Source organism: Podarcis melisellensis, assembly GCF_964234715.1.
Source record: "Podarcis melisellensis genome assembly, chromosome: 7".
NCBI classification, from domain to species: Eukaryota; Metazoa; Chordata; class Lepidosauria; order Squamata; family Lacertidae; genus Podarcis; species Podarcis melisellensis.
This window is the reverse complement of record NC_138539.1, coordinates 64,092,581-64,113,086: the sequence shown is the minus strand read 5'-3', so window position 1 is coordinate 64,113,086 and position 20,506 is coordinate 64,092,581. Positions and strand designations below refer to the sequence as shown.

The following is a 20,506-nucleotide window of genomic DNA, read 5'->3' as shown; positions in this document are numbered from 1 at the left end:
TAAAATAAGAGGAGAGCTTTGTACCTCGGCCCGGTACCTCTCTCTCTTCAGAGAGAGCTATTTAATTACCCATTTAAAAATGGTTTGTTTCAGAAGTCAAGGCAAGTTTTACTTTTCCTGCCTTGTTGGGAAAGGCAAGTCACTCTAGGCAATCGCTCAGATTAGTTCAGCTGTCCACTAACCCCCCCTGCCCCCCCCCGAGAACCAGTGGACCCCATTTGCCCCTCAGATGGAACATCTAATGCTGCTTTCCTGAGCCTGATATTATTATTATTATTATTATTATTATTATTATTATTATTATTATTATTATATAATAATAATAATAAATGAGGTGATGTTCAGTTGTGTATTGTACATATGTGGTGGATTGTCTGTTAATGAAATACCTGTTCTAAATTACTACATCTGGAATTGCATGCTGACGACAACCAGGAGTGAAATACGTTGCGGGAAGGCACTGTGGAATATTTGAGGGCTCCACATCCTTTATCCCTCTCATATGAGGCAGCTAAGGAATAGAAAAGGGAGAACCATAGAATCATAGAGTCATCTAGCCCAACCTTTCTGCAAATGCAAGGATCTTTTGCCCAATGTGGGGCTCAAACCCACAACCCTAGATAAAGAGTTTCATGCTATACCGACTGAGCTATCCCAGCAGTTTAAGTAGTGTTGATGGGAGGGACAATGTACACTTACGTACACTTACATCTCGCAGTGTACCCCCATATCCCATTTACCCTGATGTGCCCCAGTTCCCCTGGCTGAGGGGCTGGGAGGGCTACACGCCCAAGGCCTAAGCCAAGGTCTTCCTACATTCGGAAGTTTACTAAAGGGGCTGGGGCTGTCGCCGCCTGGCCACGCAATGTCAGTGTATGGATTCTCAGTGGTGGGGATATGGGGGGAGGACAGACGGACCTACTACTGAGACAAACTGGGATCTGTACTTGCTGTTACTGATGGCTTATGATGGTCTCTTGAGGAAATACAAAGGTGGTGTTTGTCAATTTATTTTCTTTTTAAATATAGTGCTGTTTGCCTCAGGATACAGATTATAAGATTTGGTGTCTGCACTATATTACAGCTCCAAATGTACCTGTGAGGGCAACGTGACAAAGATGCCCCTTGCTCTCTTCTAAATTCCATATTAATTAATTGGAGATGGCATCACTCTCTCAAGGACGTATCTTGACTGCAATAGGAGCACTGGAAACGAGCAAATGAGTGAGAATACGAACATATGATAGACCGCTCCACCTATGGCCCTCATCCCGTCGATGAGATTCTGTTACCCTTTTTGCCCTTGAAGGTTGCTATGGTCGTGATTCAGTTGTTTATTTTGGCTAAACCCTGGGTGCTTTTTCAGAGACTATGCTAAGAATAAAATGAGTATATCAGCTATTAATCTGAGAGAAGACACAAGGGTGAGTTGCAAAAGCTTCCACCAGGCAATAACAGAGAGAGCCAGGCTGACGAAAATATAGCAAAGATCAAGAGTTAGTATCACGAGGGATAACAGGATGCATGATCTTAATGAATTACAGAAAAGTAGTCGTGTTAGTTGGGGATGGGAATAGAGCATCTTAAAGGCTACAGCACACTCAGTTCACTTCTATCCAGATATCTGTCTCTTGCCGAAGCCATGCCTTATGACTAACAAACTGACTAACCAATTTATTCAAGCATAAGCTCTCACAGGCAAGAGCCTATTTGATCTGATGAAATGGTTTAAACAGATGCAGACTCTGGGCATTGTTTCCTCTCCCACTTTTGATCAAATACCTCTCCCATTTTCTGGAAGAACATGGGAATACAGGAACACTGCAATTTGCCTAATACGTAATCAGGCCACTGGTCCATTGACTGGCACCAGCTATGCAGAATTTCAGATGGGAGTCTCCTCCAGCCCTACCAGGAGATGCTGAGGATTGGACCTTGGACCGTCTGCATACAATGTATGTGCTCTACCCACTGAGCAACAGTCCTTTCCTTGTAGGGGTCTTAGTGGACCACAAGCTTAACATGAGTCAACCTGAGAGTGATGCAGCAGCAAAAAATGCTAATGCTGTTTTCGGCTGCAGCAACAGAAAAGTGTCCAGACCAATGGAAGACAATAACATAATGAAATTCAAAACAGTGACAATTTATTGCATCTTTATTCAAAATCCATTAAAAACTATTTAGTTTAAGTAATGCAAGAAAATCAATCAGCTTGATCCAGTGACACCAGAGAGAGCCATTTTCAAATAACTCAAGGGCTGTCACATGGAAGATGTAGCAAGCTTTCTTTCTCCTGCTCTGGACGGTAGGACTTGAACCAATGGCTTCAGGATACAACAAAGGAGATTCCGACTAAACATTGTTCAACAGAAGAATGGACTCCACTGGAAGGTGATGGACTCTCCTTCCTTGCAGGTTTTAAAGCAGAGATTAGATGACCATCTGTCATGGATCCTTCCTTCCTTCCTTCCTTCCTTCCTTCCTTCCTTCCTTCCTTCCTTCCTTCCTGCCCAATCTCAGTTCTGCCCAATCTCAGTCCATATTTCATGGCTGGTTAAATCATCTGTCCCCCTCCTGATTCTCAGCGCCTCTTCTTCTGCCAGTCTTTGGCTAATTGGGAGGTCCAAATAGAGTCAGCAATTCCTTCAGGGAGGAAAATCATAATTCTTCAATGATGAGGTCATCTGGATGGGAGAGAATGAAAAAGAGAGTCCTCTTCGCAGTGGCGTAGCGTGGGGGTGCAGGGGGGGCCGGCCGCACCGGGCGCAACATCTGGTGGTTAGGGTTAGGGGGCGCAAATCCATGGGTTATGGGGTGCAAATTACTTGCCTTGCCCCGGGTGCTGACAACCCACACTACACCACTGCCTCTTCGCTTTTTGTAGCTGGAGTCAGTCTGGGTGCTGCCCTCCCAGGCCAGGTGGGAAAGGCCTGCCAGGTAGAGAACAGGTCCTGCAGGACCCCCAGCAGAAATACCTGGGGGGTGTCATGGGCAAACAAGGGTCAAGTGATTTCACTGTCCCCAAGGTGTGGGGCTTACCTTCTTTCAGATTTTGCTGGAAGCAGGCCAGCTCCAGCCGAATTACGGTGCTCTGCAGAGGAAAGAAAAATCTGGGTCAGATGGCACTATGAACCCCACCCTGGATTTGTGCAAGAGAGCACAGAAGCAGCCCCATGTTAGGCAGGACGGGTCTCCCTATGGCTTGGGCCCAATCCCTTGCCCCAGAGGACCTCCCTGGGCCCTGCAGCCTCCTGGGCAGAGGTAGAAGGGCAGCACCAGGAAAGGGGGCAAAAAAAGAAAGCCTCTGGCCTCATCCTGGCACCCAGGGACACACACCGCATATTTTGCATCAAATGTCGCTTGGGGGGGTGTTTTCTAGGTAAATTCTTGAGGCTACAGCTCACTCAATTCAATTTCGTTCTGGCCATACACTCCGCACATTTTAAGGACATGATTCCATACACACACCGCCAAATCCTGGGAACAGTACCATCGTTTGTTAAGGATGCTGGGAAGTTTAGCTATGTGAGAGGTAAATTACAGTTCTCAGCATTTTTGGCAGGTGGGGGGCAGTCATGTATGGTGCGATCTGTCTCAGTTTGCAGAAGCCACACCTTGCGTTTACTGCACCACAAAATAGAGAGGCTGCAGCAGTGGTTCAGCTGGTAGGAAACAAACACAGCAGACAAGTTTTATGGTTTCACTATGTCAGCTGCTGCTGTACCAATGTCTTCTTTCTGGGTTACGCTATTACAGCATGTTGGGTAAATGAGGGCTGTTAAGCCAGTATATAGTGTTCCCTAATTTAGGGGAGGGAAAGCACCCTGGGCTATGCTAGAGAGCAGGTGATGATAGAATACTCACACCAGAGTCCTGGTAAAAATTACTACCCCAAGCTGATATTTGCTATTCCCTCTTGAAAGCTGCCATTGGTGTGTCCCCCCCCCCATGCCACAGTCCTGATCTTTTGGCTGCTATTTAGCAGAGAGAGAAAAAAGCACATAATTGCAAATTATGTGCTTAGCATAACATGTTGGTTTGGCTCAAAGAGATCTCAGTGCTTAGTCAGCAAGGACTCTTCAAAATTTGATCCTACAAACGTTACAGGGCTAGACAGAAAAAAATACTCCCAAAAGGAGGGTTCAAAACAACAACAACAACAACACACCCTAGCAGACTGTAAAGAAGATGATCCAAGAAGGGCAAGGGAGAACTGAGAAAAAGAAGTAAAAGACAACAATTCCACAGACTGATTTGGGTGTGTGCGCAAGGCTTATTTCTCTTAGTATGTTTTTCTTTGATCCAGAGTAGCCAGTCAAACAACACCCAAGGCGAGTCTAGCAGGAACAAGGCGGAGTCATTTTTGCAGCTGGGCTCTTCCAGGCAAAGCAAAACCCTATACTGTATTGATACAATCCAGTCCAGTTTCCCCTAGTGCTAAGACTCAGAGTTGGCACCTAGATGCCAGCCAGACATCCTGACAATTCTTGTTTCAAGTGGTGGCTGAATAGACTCATCATCCGTATTTCCCAGTTATCCACATTTTTACAAGCTCTTTTCATGCAACTCAAAAAGGAGGTGTATGAAGTGCAACATAAAAAGAAAAGCCCCCCAAACAAGGCATATTTTAGTAAAGTGAATGCAAATCTACTTCATAAAATATACTTTTGCTTTTCCATATTGTCAGGGGTTCAGGAGTGGAGGCACAGGGGAAGGAGGAAGCGGAGAGCGAAGGGGAACAATCCGAGGGCAGTGTAGGTGAGGAAGACAGTGGGGCAAGAGATTCCATGAGTCTGTCCAGTGAGTCGGAAGATTCACAGAAGGGGGCACCCATAGCCAGAGCAAGGGGGTTCCCGGGAGGGAGGCACCAGAAGCAAGGAACCAGCGGTGACTCCCAGAGCAGCAGCTGGAGATCGGGACCAAGTTCCCCACCAGAGCGTAGCGGGGGGGAAGAGTCCCAGGTGTCAGGACCAGTTTCCACTCCAGGGGAAAGAGAAGATGAGGCAGGGCTGACCACGCCCCTGTCGCTGAGTGAGGGAATAGAGGGGAAGTCAGATCCAGTTAGCCCCCACGAAGGAGGGAGCAGTGAAAGGAGCAGTGTAACGGTCAGGAGGAAGGTTACAGGCTGGGCACGCGCGCCAAGTTCAAATGCAGAGGTGCGCGGGACAGCCGGGAGCGCAGACTGGGAGCCAGGTCCTAAAGCACGCCGGAGGCAGGGGGAAGAATCCGGGGACTCAGCGTCAGAAGAGTCCAGAAAGGGCAACACCCCAGCAGGCAGAAGGACCCAGAGGAGAAAGGAGCAAAGGAGGAGGTGGAGCAAGGCTAGGGTCTTGAACTGGTGTCTGGGGGGAGGAGATTCAGACGGAGCTTCAGCGGTCTAGGGTTGAGATGTAGAGCTGCGCGCCACGGCTTTGGAATCGAAACTGAATCTTAATAAAGACTTTTGTATATAACAAGAACTGGCGTTGGTCCTCTGTGAGCTGGGACCTTGGGCAGCTCTGACACATATATATTAAAGAACTAGGAGCTGCCACCCCTGCTTGCTCTTCTCACCAACCTACCAGCTCCACCCCACACCTTTGCCATCCCCTCCTTCCCACATCTCTCCCTAAACCCCCACCCTCTTCCCTCACAACTCACCCAAACACCTCTTCCTTCAGGAGTGGGTGCATGAGAGAGTAGTTTGCCTATGATATGCTTCCCATCCTTGTGATGCTGCTCCAGTGATGTTTAACAGAGGAGGGCATGTCAGAGCAGTTTGCCCAACTGTTCTCTGAAGCCCTTTCCACCCGTCTTTAAATGGCACTCCTTCCTCAGCAGTTCACCTGGGGTGCTTCCTTGCTCACCTGTTTGCTGTTCTGTCGCCACACTGCTTTTGGCGGGAACAACAGTGTGATGCTTACAAAAATATCAAGTATAGAGAGACAAATCACGATGGGAGAGGCTGAATCTCCAAGTGGCTTCTTGTGAGACAGGGGAAGTGAATCCCTGAGTATGTACACATACAGCCGTAAAATGCATTCTCTGCCTTTCTCAGATGCATTCCGCCCCCCCGAGGGTACACACCAAATATGTTGTTTCCATGTTGTTAGTTTAACATTCTTTGAGTGTCTTGAAAGTGCCTTTCAGTAGAACAGTTATAAGTCGTTCTGTATTTTACCATACATGTTGAAGCACCTCTTGGCCTTGTGTGGAAACTGAAAGTGCCTTCTCTGGGGAACCCCTTCTTGGGAAGGGTCTTGTGATGCTGTTGGGCTGTAAAATGTGTAGCCACTGCCCGCCCCCTTGGAGATTCACTTGACAGATGCTGGAGCTATTTGGTTCCAGACTAACTTGAAGATAACCACACGTGCGGTATATCAGTATACTGATACTCCAAGCATCACCTGAGCTCTGTGAGTATAACTTCTCCCAATTGAAGTGCAGAGTGTTTGAAGACTGGGACATTCACAGGGAAACCAAAATGCTTGTTTACAAAGCTATTGTACTACCGACCTTACTGTATGCTTGTGAAACATGGACCACTTATAAACACCATCTCCAACTCCTTGAAAGATTCCATCAACGGTGTCTCCGAAAATTTTTACACATCACTTGAGAAGACAGGTGAACTAATGCCAGTGTGCTGGAAGAAGCAAAGGTCACTAGTGTCGAAGCAATGATTCTTCAACATCAACTTCATTGGACTGGTCATGTTGTTTGGATGCCTGATTATTGTTTTCCAAAGCAACTACTCTATTCTGAACTTAAAAATGGAAAATGTAATGCTGGTGGTCAACAAAAGAGGTTTAAAGACTCTCTCAAGGCAAATCTAAAAAATTAGTATGAACACCAACAACTGGGAAACACTGGCCTGCGAGTGCTCCAATTGGAGAACAGCCTTTACCAAAGGTGTCATGGGCTTTGAAGATGCTCAAACGTAGGGTGCAAGGGAGGAACATGCTAAGAGGAAGGCACGCTTGGCAAATCCACACTGTGATCAACTCCCACCTGGAAACCAATGTCCCCACTGTGGAAGGACATGTGGATACAGAATTGGCCTCCACAGTCACTTACGGACTCACTGTTAAAACCACGTTCATGGAAGACAATCTTACTCGGCTACGAGAGATGCCCAAAGCAGAAGCCTTCAGTCTTTGGAGAGTCACATAGGTTTCACTAATGTTTTGCTCTCTAAAAGGATGGGCAAAAACAGCTCTTTAAAAGGGCTGGTAGAATCTCTTTCTCCTCTGTACATGAACACAATTGGAAAGGGGCCAGTTTCCACCATAGTATTTATTATTATTATTTAAGTAATACTTTGGATCAACTTACTGCTGTAATCACTATAAACCTTTTCCACCAAGAACCATATTATCTGACTGCTTATGGTGGAAGTTTGACAGATTTGAGCTGCTCCCACCATCTCCTTTGCCCTTAACAAAACATAGTTGATGTTTCCCTTTAAGAAATCACAATGACTCCAGTAGAATTACCGTATTTTCCGCTCTATAACACGCACCCAACCATAACACGCACATAGTTTTTAGGGGAGGAAAACAAGAAAAAAAATATTCTAAATGAAACAGTGGATGTATGATTTTTGTGGTTCATGCTGTGGCCACAGACATGTGATCTGATGGTGAGTTTGGGGTAGCCCAATGCAAAAATCCTGAGGATCCATGTGGATCCGTGCTTTGTAACCATGTTTTTGCACCATTGTGGCCCCAGGCAACAGTGGGTGCGTGATTTTTTTGGTGCAGGCTGTAACCATGGATCCTCTGCTCACGACTGTAGCAGATCCCCCCGTCATCCGTAGGCATTCGCTCCATAACACGCACAGACATTTTGCCTTACTTTCTAGGAGGAAAAAAGTGAGTGTTATGGTGCAAAAAATACGGTAATTGGTATAACAGGGAGCAGATAGATCAGAAGCCTAAAGTGCCCCCCTTTCCTCATTCAATAAACCAAACTTTGTGATATTCCCCACTTGCCTGGTGTCAGGGCAGGGAAACTCTTAAACATAACACATGATGAATGCCTTGCAATAAAATAGGCACCACAGTCATTAGCCATGCACAACACCAGAACAGGGAACCTCTGAGCATACTCAGAGTGCCCTGCCCAAAGCAAAAGATATGTAGCCATGAAGTTGCCCACATGGTAAAAGGGAAGGAAGCCTATGCATTTATAAAGAGGTTCATTCAGTGTTAGTTATACTCAGGCTAAAGCAACTGAAAGAAATAGATATGACTAACTTGAGTATTAATTTCAGTGAGTATCTTGTGGGCAGATGTTAGCTGAGGACAACCCAGAGTGTCTTGACTCCCACCCCTGTAAAAAGAAATGTAGTAATGAAATTGCCTGCATGGTACAAGTGAAGGCAGCCTCGGGGCCTACACTGAATTAAATATAACTAACTGTGTCTGTGTAGCCTCTGCTGCCAGACTTCTGGTATCTCAATAAACTCACAGGGTTTTATCTTTAAAGGGAGGGTGGTGGGCATTAAGAGTGGGGAGCAAATAAATTAATGTGCCCTATCCATAGAGGACAAGCCCTCTGCATGTACTGATGGCAATGATTTAACAACTATTCATGCAGGTATGGACACTTACAAGCAACATTTACAAAAGCCCAAACCACAGCACTTCAAAAGCTGAAGTGTGTACAGAGCCTCTGTCAATTCTGTGAGATGACTCAGATGCTTTGATATGATCCAACAAAAACACGCTTATGAACTGGCTGGTTGAGTTGAGAGGAAGTGTTTTGTGATGGGTCCTATTTGAAGGGCAGATTCCCGATGATGTTACTGAGGGACTATTCTTCCCCTTGCCCTTTAAGGTTTTCAGAAAAAACCGCCTGCTTTCACATGATCCTCGTGGAACATAGGAAGCTGTCTTAAACCAAGCCAGACCATTGGCCCATCAAACTCAGTTGTCTACCCTATTTTGCAATGGATCTCCAGGGTTTCAGACAGGAGAACATTCCCAACTCTACCTTAAAATGCTAAGGATTGAACCTGGGACCTTTTGAATACAAAGCAGATACTCAACCACTGAGCTAAGGCCCTTCCCAAACCTGGTTGCCCATTGAGATCTTCAGAGAGGGTCTTCTCCAGGCCCTATTGAATTGTGGCTGGTAAGTCTGCTGATCAGGGCCTTTGCACTTGTGGCTCCCAGATTCTAGAAATACCCATTCCCACTTGAGAGGCCCATCTACCACTAACCCATCTGAACCTTTCGGAGAATGGTGAAGACCATTTTGTATCATTGAGGCTTTAATATTGGCTAATCTGCTCCCTCTGGTCAGCAGGTTTTTGTTTGGCTCTGTGATTTATTGTATTTTTGGTTGGTATCATTGCTGCTCAGATGGCTAATTCACTGGTTTTAATTTAATAGAATTGCCAATCATTAATTTTAATATAAACAAATACAGTCCGAGTCTGAGTTCGCTTTACTCTGCAGTAGAAAGTACTTCAAAATCAATGCCTAGAATAATCTGGGTCTTCTGGGATCCAGTGAATTCTTGGATAAGATCTAAAGTTCTTGATCAGGGTCATACCATGCCTATCAAGTGATGCAAGAAACAGGGATGTCCTACTTTTTGCAAAGAGACTTCCGTTTCCCTAATTCTGAGGTACATGGGCAAGAGAGACTGGGTTTCACCCTCTCAGAGGTCTACATCTGAAAATAAAGATGACAGGATAGAATTGAAAAAGGAAGACAGGGATATGATGTTCTTCATATTGATGAAACTTGTCTTAGGGTGACAGTGCTGATATCCAGATTTGTTTTTGAGCCACTTTTTATTGTTAGATCTAGCTGCCATCACATAATTAAATCAGGAGATAGCACTCAATTCAAGAATACGTTTAAAATACACTCTGCATTCAAACACCAATTAAAATGTATGGTGAGGTGTAGACAGCGTCTAGAAATCTATGCAAAGCAAATGTCTCAGAAAGAGGATTTCATAGCTTTTATCCTTTGAACCTGAAATGAAATAGTCACGGGTTTAAAAATATATGGAAAACCTAAGCTCTGTCCAACAAACAAATATGTCTAGTAGTTGGAGCTGCACATACAAATCCCCTGTCAGATTCTTGTGGTAGACCCAATCAGCTGTTCTGTGTAGAAGGGGAGAGATGAAAAAAAATACCCCACCCCCTGCTTGCTCCTCAACTTAAACAGATAGGTGATCATCATTGTTACTGCGAGCATACAACTGAGGCTAGATGCGCTTAGCCCTTGGAAGTAGATCAGGTGAGGACTTGCTCATTGAACACTAATTTGTGCATGCATTCTCCTTATAAACTGCATCTGCATCCATATGCTCCTAGTCAGATTGGGGCAACGATGACTGTGTAAACTATTATTATATCAAGTTACATCATAACGGTGTTGCGCTGTGAAATCACATATACACGCTGGCACTCAAAACAACTAGTCTTTGCCAGTTCTGCTTCACATGTACGTTCCAACAGGGAACTTGCTTTATAAATATTAATTCATCATCAACCCAGAATTCACTTGTGCTAAGAAAGACTCTGACAAATGGGAAAGGTTCAGAGGAAATGAGCAAATATGTCAGGATTAAGATTGCAAAATAGAAGAAGAGAAACAAGAGGATGTACATTTGATTTTCTTGGGTGGGCAAGGGAAGAGAACAGAAACACACTCCCTATCCATTTATCTAGTTCAATGAGGCTTTATGCTGGAGCTTGGAGCTCTAAGGGAGATGTTGCTTCAGCAGTGAAGCAGCTCAGAGTGGTATTTTATACAGGAGCTGCTGGCTCCAACTTTTCCTGGCTTCTAGCCAGGCTCTGATCTGGGCTTACATAAACTCCCCACTTCTCCCCCATCAGTTCACATGCTCTGCACATTTCACAGATGTTCCTGAAACATCTATCTCACTAGCCATCTTCTCTGCTACTATTACCCTAGAGGTGATGGGGTGGGGTCTAAAAGCTGGCCAGGGACTCAGGCAACTGGTGTACAGATCTCTGGTCCTGAACGTGGGCAACCATCTTGTGTGGCCCTGGACCAGAACGTCTAGGTCTGACTGCTCCTCAGAATCAAAGGAGGAGGAACATGGAGATCTGTGCTGGTTGCTATGGGGCTCCACTCCCCTTGCTCCTCATTCAAGGATACCCCCTTGCCGCTGGTTCCAGCTCTGAGCAAGCTAAACCCTGACGGTTGCTGAATACTACTGCTGTGAAGTAGATGGAGATTTTTCTATACCATCTAAGTCACTGATCTGCAGTACCTGAACAAGCCTCATTAGCTGGGCCGGGGAAATGAGTGGGGGAAGGTGTCGGCGTTGGCAGCATGCCGGATTTACATATAAGCTAAACAAGCTATAGCTTAGGGCCCCACTCTCTTGGGGGCCCCAATAAAAATTAAAGGAAAAAACCACTGGATGTACATTTCCAAAATATTTGTTGTTTAGTTGTTTAGTCGTGTCCAAATCTTCGTGACCCCATGGACCAGAGCACACCAGGCACTCCTGTCTTCCACTGCCTCCCGCAGTTTGGTCAAACTCATGCTGGTAGCTTCGAGAACGCTGTCCAACCATCTAGTCCTCTGTTGTCCCCTTCTCCTTGTGCCCTCCATCTTTCCCAACATCAGGGTCTTTTCCAGGGAGTCTTCTCTTCTCATGAGGTGGCCAAAGTATTGGAGCCTCAGCTTCAGGATCTGTCCTTCCAGTGAGCACTCAGGGCTGATTTCCTTAAGAATGGATCCAAAATATAAGATAAAAAACAAATAAAATAAAACCTACATACAGCAAGTGTTTTGTGTTGTGTAGGCTTCAGTGATGTAAGTAATGGGCCCCCAATCATTTTAAGTTAGAGCTTAATAATTACTTCACTATTAATATACTTCTTCTTAATTGTATTTCACTATTAATATGCTTCTTAATAGTATTTCTTTTCAACAATTAATATGATAAAACACATAATTTGTTATGTGCAAATAGCTTTAGATACCTATTAGGTCCATAAATTACCATTTGGCATATATTCAACACAAAAAACAGTGACAATTTGTTGTTGAAGAAGAAGAAGAAGAAGAAGAAGAAGAAGAAGAAGAAGAAGAAGAAGAAGAAGAAGAGGAGGAGGAGGAGTTTGGTTTTGATATCCCGCCTTTCACTCCCTTTAAGGAGTCTCAAAGTGGCTAACATTCTCCTTTCCCTTCCTCCCCACAACAAACACTCTGTGAGGTGAGTGGGGCTGAGAGACTTCAGAGAAGTGTGACTAGCCCAAGGTCACCCAGCAGCTGCATGTGGAGGAGCGGAGACGCGAACCCAGTTCCCCAGATTATGAGACTACCGCTCTTAACAAAGGACAGCTGGACATATAACCTTCAGTAGCTTAGGGCCTCCCTGGTTGGCAGGGAGATCTGGGGAGCTCTGAGTTGGCGGTCTTCCACCAGGAATATGCCACTGCCTTCCACTCACCCAACTCCCCTAAGCTGCCACCTGCTTTTCTCTAAGCTTGGTCTCATCCTCATCCAATAAAAATTATTTTTAAAAACATTAAAAATGCCGAATCAGCCATGGAGAAATTTCCGAGAAAATGCATGTGAAAGTGCTTTGAACTCTCTAAAGTGTGATATAAATGCTGAACATTGAATTGCAATATTTAAACAAATAAAAAAGTTAAGTGATTTGTTACCAGTTTGTTAGGAGAAAATGAACCTCCCATTGCCATGGATACACTGTTCTATTTATGGACCTCATGTGCGCCCAATAGGTGAGAGAATTTGACAGCCAGAAGCTGGGAAGATTTAAATCTCAGCTTTCCTCTAGCTAGTTTGAAAATATGTAATCATTCACTTAATTTTTTGGAGCACGTTTCTCTGCTTTTTTTTTACCACCTTCATTGCTGTCAGGTGTAATGCGAAATATTGCTTATCCCTATTTTAGCTCTAAATGGTTTAGACCAGGATTTGTTAAGGACCGCCTCCTCACATTTGATCATCCTACTCTTTGTCATCAGCTAGGCAGAACCTTGTTTGTGCTATAGCCTCTGTTAATCAGAACCTGAATGAAAACTGAGTTTAAACCCTCAGTACCGACCTTGGGGGACTCATCCATTAGAAGACCTTTCCATTTACCGTATTTTTTGCTCTATAAGACTCACTTTTCCCCTCCTAAAAAGTAAGGGGAAATGTGTGTGCGTCTTATGGAGTGAATGCAGGCTGTGCAACTATCCCAGGAGCCAGAACAGCAAGAGGGATCGCTGCTTTCGCTGCGCAGCGATCCCTCTTGCTGTTCTGGCTTCTGGGATTCAGAATATTTTTTTCTTGTTTTCCTCCTCCAAAAACTAGGTGCGTCTTATGGTCTGGTGCGTCTTATAGAGTGAAAAATACGGTATTTCTACTCCCTGATTCCTAGTCCTTAACCAGTTTCTGATCTGTATTCCAGCCTCTCCTCTTATTCATGACTGCTAAACATACTCAGGAGTTTTTGGTGAGGTACAAAAACATTTTATAGGTTCACAAAGTTGACTAGATCCAGTTCTTTTTTTTTTCTAAAAAAAATTAAATGTTTCGGGGTACTTTCATTTTCCTATTCATATTGAAATACTGCCCCTCAGTGAGGACAAACTTAGATTCACAAAATGTTTAGGGGTATGCATCCCCCCAGAAAAAAGCACTGACTAGATCAATTCTATCTATATGCTTATTAGCACTGTCAAAGAACTCAGAGAGGTTAGCGAGGCAGGGCTTAAATTTACAGATGTCATGTTGTTTTGTTTCAGAAAGGCTTGCTCTTCTATAGGCCTGCTAATCCCATCTTTAATAATGCTTCCCACCAGTTTTCCTAGTTTAGCCAACTAGTCTGTAATTTCCTTGATGCCATCTGGTTCCCTTTTTTAAAACCGGTGTTACATTTGCCACACTTCAAATATGGAGGCTCTGTCAGGAGCTCGTCCTACTCTCAAGTAGGACCCTGGCAGAGACACATGCCCATCTGGCATGTTCTCTCCCTCCTGGTCGATCTTTCAGGAACTTCAAAAGCTTTCTTCTGCCTGAACATCACAGTGACCTCAGCAACTCAGCATTTTGGCTAATCTACTTTATCTACATATAAACACACACGGAGCACTGCAACGTAGCTCCCTCTCTCTCTAGCATCAGACAGCAAAGAGAAAAAGAACAAAGGACAATAGTCCCACTTCATGGAACACAGTAACACAAACATCCTGTCTCCGTCACTTCCCACTCTGTGGAGTCAAAACATACACCTTCATGTGAAAGACAACAATCGCATGACTGCAATCATGGAGCAGGAATTCTAACAGGCCTGTCTTAGGGACAAGCTACATATTTTGTTAGAAGATCAACAATTTCACATTGGAGTTCTTTAATAACTCCCAGGTGTGTGCCATCCAGATGTGGTGATTTGTCAGTTTTTCTCAGTAAGGCCTAGAAATTCCTATCTTTTCACCACTGTTTGCCACAGTTCCTAAGACTCCCTTTCTTGAGAAACTGAGTCCAGGCACAGGGTATCTACCCTACTTCTTTTCCTGAAATGCCAATAATGTATTCCGCTTCTTTGCAATCTGCAATCTCCTTTTCCTCCTTCACCACACATTTGACTCCTTTGTTATCCAAGGTCCAACCACATCCCTTCCTGATCTTCTGTCTCTAATGTATTTAAAGATTTTTGTTGGTGGTGGTTTTTATGTTTTTAGTGATGTGCTCATTGTTTTTTGTTTTGTTTTTTCCTTGGTTCATTTTGCATTCCTTTTTGTCTGCTTGCATTTCTTTTGCCAAAGTTTGTTCTCCTCCTTTGGACATGACTTCCATTTTCTGAAGAAACCCTTCTTTCCTCTTATAGCTTCCTTCTCTGCTCATTAATCACAGTGGCATCCTCTTGGCCATGATAATACCTTTCTTGATCTGCGGTTATACATTCTGTTATTGTGGTTTTGAACAACCCCCAAGCATTCTGGAGAGATTTGACCCTCTTCGCTTTCTCTTTCCACCACCATTTGAGGGGAGCTTCCTTTTTTGAAGTCAAATGCAACAGACTTAGGTTTTTCTTGGCAATTATCTACCTACATGTATGTTAATTTTGACAACAATATGGTCACTGTTTCCAATCAGTTCTACAACACTTACATCTTCCACTTACATCCTTGTTGCCACTTAATATTAAGTCCTCTCTGGTTATTTCCATGGCCAGTTATTCTAAGGCACGGCCAATTAAAACACCTAGAAATTTTTACCTCATTTTTGTGACTGAAACAAACATCTAATATATGTGATTGTACAGGCATGGCCATAGCTCTGTATCATCTGAATCTTTCTTTGCAAGGCCAGCAACTGCCAAGGCCCCAGCAGAGCCTAACACTGATGCCTGGCCTAGGTTCCTGAAGTGTAGGTGGGTTCCCACGAGGCAAGACACAGTGATAACAGCAAGAACCTTTATTGAACTACATAACTGGGAAACAGGGGCAAAGCAACTGCTTATATACATTTGTGAAAGCCTGTGATTGGCTGTTTAAACTTCCAAGCTGGAAATCACGACTCAGAGTTCAAGGGCCAATGGCAGAGGACCAAATCCTGAAATGTTCTGTGATTGGACATCATGTATCGAATCAGAACACAGGAGCTCAGACTCCTTAGTCCAGAACCAAGCTCAGGCAAACACAGACCACTGAATACATAACAGTTCCATTTTAAATATATTCCAGAATCCCCAGGAGGCCTAGGCAGGTGGGCCTAGCCTTCATCAAAAATTTCCCACAATGGCTTCTTCAGTGTCACTCCAGGTTGGGATGTAAGAAGGCATCATTTTCTCTTCTGCCCTGTATATCTCACCCGTAGCACGGTTTCTTCTATTTTTTTAATATAATTTTTATTAAAGATTTTCTTGGTTTACAAAAGTACATTCCTTGTCTCTATTTTTCAGGCTGTAGAATCTTTTTAACATTTGAAGTGAGATGACTGGGGCAGGTATCTGTCTCACTTTCTGCTGTGGCAAACTTATACAGTATTATATCATAGATTTGTCAGGTTGGAAGGGACCCTTAGGACCATCTAGTCCAGCCCCCTGCAAATGCAGGGACCTGCTGCTGTCCCATACAGAGATAGAACTTGCAAGTCTGGTGTTATCAGCACCATGCCCTAACCAGCAGAGCTATCCAGGCTCATGATGTGATTAATTACATAAATGTTGTTGTCGTTGAATTATTCCACCCCATTCATTTCACTGCAAAGGAAACACAATGTAAATAGTGGAGGGGGACACACAATCAATTGCATATCATTTGCAAACTAAACACAACAACAGCTGATTTGAGTTGATTTCAGTTTCAGACATGGGCTGAGTAACTGACCACTGGTAAATTCCACTCTGGTTTATGTCAGAATTCTCTGACATCCTTAGCTTTGGGGCACTGTGAGAGATTAAAATGGTGCCTTAACCCAGATGCCCACTGCTAAAGACTTTGCCCAGATCCCCCCCATCCTGCTCAAACCTAGAATCAGCCCTGATACTCTGTCCCCTCCTTTCCTAGTTCTTTGTACAGTGCTCTTACATTTGACATTGCACTTTAAGGTAAGGGTAAAGGACCCCTGGATGGTTAAGTCCAGTCAAAGGCGACTATAGGGTTGCAGCTCTCATGTCGCTTTCAGGCCGAGGGAGCCGACATTTGTCCACAGACAGCTTTCCGGTCATGGGGCCAGCATGACTAAACTTCTTCTGGCGTATGGGTCACTGTGATGAGTGCAGAGCGCACAGAAATGCTTCCCGCCGGAGTGGTACCTATTTATCTACTTGCACTGGTGTGCTTTCGAACTGCTAGGTTGGCAGGAGCTGGGACCGAGCAATGGGAGCTCACCCCATCGCAGGGATTCAAACCACCGACCTTCTGATTGGCAAGCCCAAAAGGCTCAGTGGTTTAGACCACAGCGCCACCCGCGTCCTATTTAACCTGAAGTGGTGACACAGAAGAGAAAACCAGAGGATGCTCATTATCTCAAATTCATTAATCCAGCATAAAAGGGTGCCATTTCCCCCAATGTTCTCTTTCTCATTGCTTCCCCAACATACAGCAGCAAAGCAATTGAATGCCCTGGTACCTTACTGATGTCAGATGATTGCAAATCCATGCCTCACTCCCACTGGGAACTACCAAGATAACTCTGCCCCACAAAATTGTACCATGGAAAGCACAGAAGCCTCATTGGTCCTGTGGGAAGACACAAGGACATCATCGCGAATCAGAGATAAAATCAGGAAAGAATAAACGGCTGGAAATAACAACTGAAAAATTGTGCAAAAGAATGATAAATAAGCCAAAGCAGCCACAAAATCAATACAGAAAGCAAATCATTTCGAGTGTGTTGAACAGAAATAAATAAAAGGTGGCTTGCTATCAGCTTTCAATTATATTATTAAAAGGCAGGATAATGATTGGTGCATTAGCCAGAAGATGTCACTTATCATCTCTTTCTTATATCCCATTATTCACACAATGTACTGAACAAAGTCACTGGGGAAAAGCTTCTGGAGAGGGATTTGCTTTACCCTCATTAAGCTCCTCTCCTGCTCATTTGTGCCTTGAAGGCTTGATTATAATATTTCTTCATATGGATTTGTGAAACCCCGTTGGAAGAAAAAGCTCTGAAATTAGTTGAATTTGCTCAAGTCTAGCTTAATGACCAGGAGTCCTAAGGATGGAGATTAGCAAGAGCCTTGAAGCTGCTCTTCCATAGTTGCCACCATACCAGTCCCCTGCTCATGGTCTTCTCCACTATACAGTGGTACCTCGAGTTACATACTCTTCAGGTTACAGAAATAGTGCTTCAGGTTAAGAACTTTGCTTCAGGATAAGAACAGAAATTGTGCTCTGGCGGCGCAGCAGCAGCAGGAGGCCCCATTAGCTAAAGTGGTGCTTCAGGTTAAGAACAGTTCCAGGTTAAGAACGGACCTCCGGAACGAATTAAGTACTTAGCCCGAGGTACCACTGTACTGAGATGTATTCGCATTTAAATTACAGCAATTATTCATAAGCTTGCTTCTACCCACATGTTAGCATATGCAAAGGTCAAGCAAATGTGTGCTTTTCTTGTTGTTATTCATCTGACAATGATGATGATGATGTTATTGTTGTTTGAGCTGTGTTTAGTCTGTCTGGGCAATGTGTAAGTGGCCACCCTAATTTCAGGACTGTTTCACCATTTCCTGGTGAAATGGCAAAGCCATGGTCCTACCATTCCTCTGAAGGTGACAGCACTCTAAGGCTGTTTCTTCTTACTAGCTAACTGCAAAAAACCTAAGAATCCTATGATGGTTTTCTCTGCCTTTGGTCAGAATAAAAGAGCTCTAGCCCTGTGGAAGGAAGGTTAAAAGGTAAAGGTAAAGGGACCCCTGACCATTACGTCCAGTCGTGACCGACTCTGGGGTTGTGGCGCTCATCTAGCTTTATTGGTTGAGGGAGCCAGCGTACAGCTTCCGGGTCATGTGGCCAGCATGAATAAGCCGCTTCTGGCAAACCAGAGCAGCACACGGAAATGCCATTTACCTTCCCGCCAGAGCGGTACCTATTTATCTACTTGCACTTTGACATGCTTCTGAACTGCTAGGTGGGCAGGAGCAGGGACCGAGCAATGGGAGCCTAGCCCGTTGCAGGGATTCGAACCACCAACCTTCCGATCAGCAAGCCCTAGGCTCTGTGGTTTAGACCACAGCACCACCTGTGTTCAAATCTCCATTCAGCCATGAAGCTCACTGGATAACCCTGGACCAATTACTGTCTCTCAGCCTAACCTGGGAGGACCATGTACACCATCCTTGGAGCTCCTTGGAGGAAAAGGTGGTATATAAATTTAATAAATAAATGAAATAAGCCATTTGCCCTGTGCCACCACAGATACCCACAGCAGTAAAGATCCATAGCTGTACATAGCGATTGCTCAGCTGCATATGAAAGGTGGAGGCTGCATGTTAAATTGGTTGCAATGTCCTAACAGTCCTTCTGAGACCTTACAGGGCCATTGCCTGCCAGAGTATATAAAATTGCGCTAACTGGACTTGAGACAGGAAATGTTTAAAATGGCCATTGTTTTGCATGCACTGCCTTTCTATTTAGTCCATTGGGTAATTGATTTTGCTGCCTTTCAGACTGAGCAACATCTGAGGGAGTCTTTTCTTTCCACTTAGCCTGGCTGGGAGAGAAGAGCGGTTGTAGCTGTTGCACTGCAGTAAAATTAAATCACCAATTTATGAGACATGAAGCTTGCATTGTTACCTTGAAGCAGGGTGGTGGCAGCAGGATCGGGGCTGGCTATCTTGCATAACCCCTCAGATATAGAAGAGGAAATTAACAATTAGTATGCAAGAGCTATCTTACTCTACTGCATGATAAAGGGCCCTTTTTGAATGGCGGGTTTTTGTGTGTGTATTCTGCAACATGTCATTCATGCAATGATAGTGCATTAGTGGTGGATTTACAGTGGATTTACAGTGGACCATCTGCACATCTAGTTAAAGCCATGGTTTTCCCAGTAGTGATGTATGGAAGTGAGAGCTGGACCATAAAGAAGGCTGATCGCCGAAGAACTGATGCTTTTGAATTATGGTGCTGGAGGAGACTCTTGAGAGTCCCATGGACTGCAAGAAGATCAAACCTATCCATTCTGAAGGAAATCAGCCCTGAGTGCTCACTGGAAAGACACATCGTTAAGCTGAGGCTCCAATACTTTGGCCACCTCATGAAAAGAAAAGACTCCCTGGAAAAGACCCTGATGTTGGGAAAGATGGAGGGCACAAGGGGAAGGGGACGACAGAGGACGAGATGGTTGGACAGTGTTCTTGAAGCTACCAGCATGAGTTTGACCAAACTGCAGGAGGCAGTGGAGGACAGGAGTGTCTGGCGTGCTCTGGTCCATGGGGTCACGAAGAGTCGGACACGGCTAAATGACTAAACAACAACAATCTGCACATCATTCTGCTTTATCAGTTGTTTTGGGATGCTCCCCCAATGTTACTGCATTACCACTGTCTGGAAGGGCAATCTGTTACTATAGCACAACAAAAGCTGGTTGAAAAATGAACTGGAACGTGCATTATGGAAAGCTACAGGATTTCAGCAGGAAGTTGCAGGACAAGCACTGATTGGGAATGAAGCAGTATGCCTGCCTTGAAATACTTGGAATTGCAAAATGTTTTGAACATGGAATCATGCGTAACTTTCCCGATTCCATTATGAGCACAAATAGTCATGAATGCACAATAAAAGAAGACATCTCGTAGGGCCCAAAGTGATTTTTGAGCATGCACAGTTTGGCTTTTCCAAGCCAACAAACGGGTTTGTTTGTGGGCAGAAACATCTAAGTTTGAGCCAGATGCCTTGTGTAATCCAGAAAAGTAGGCCTGTTGTCACCTATGCCAGAAGGATGATTGGGCAAAGTCAGCTTTGAAAATGCTTGAATATTTGCTGATTCAGTTGGTAGCTCCTAAAGCAGCTACCACTGTTATGTATTCAGGAGTCTGTGTTTGCCTAAGCTTGAGT

At 44.4% G+C, this 20,506-nt stretch overlaps 1 long non-coding RNA gene across 1 annotated transcript; it reads right to left on the bottom strand.

Annotated features, from left to right (window-relative positions):
- Window positions 1-2,127: 2,127 nt before the first annotated feature.
- On the bottom strand, window positions 2,128-3,282 carry LOC309373843. The gene is made up of 2 exons (XR_014170229.1): window positions 3,040-3,282; window positions 2,128-2,684 (listed from the first exon to the last, which is right to left on the bottom strand). It is a non-coding gene; the product is annotated as an uncharacterized lncRNA (long non-coding RNA).
- Between the last annotated feature and the right edge of the window lie 17,224 nt (window positions 3,283-20,506).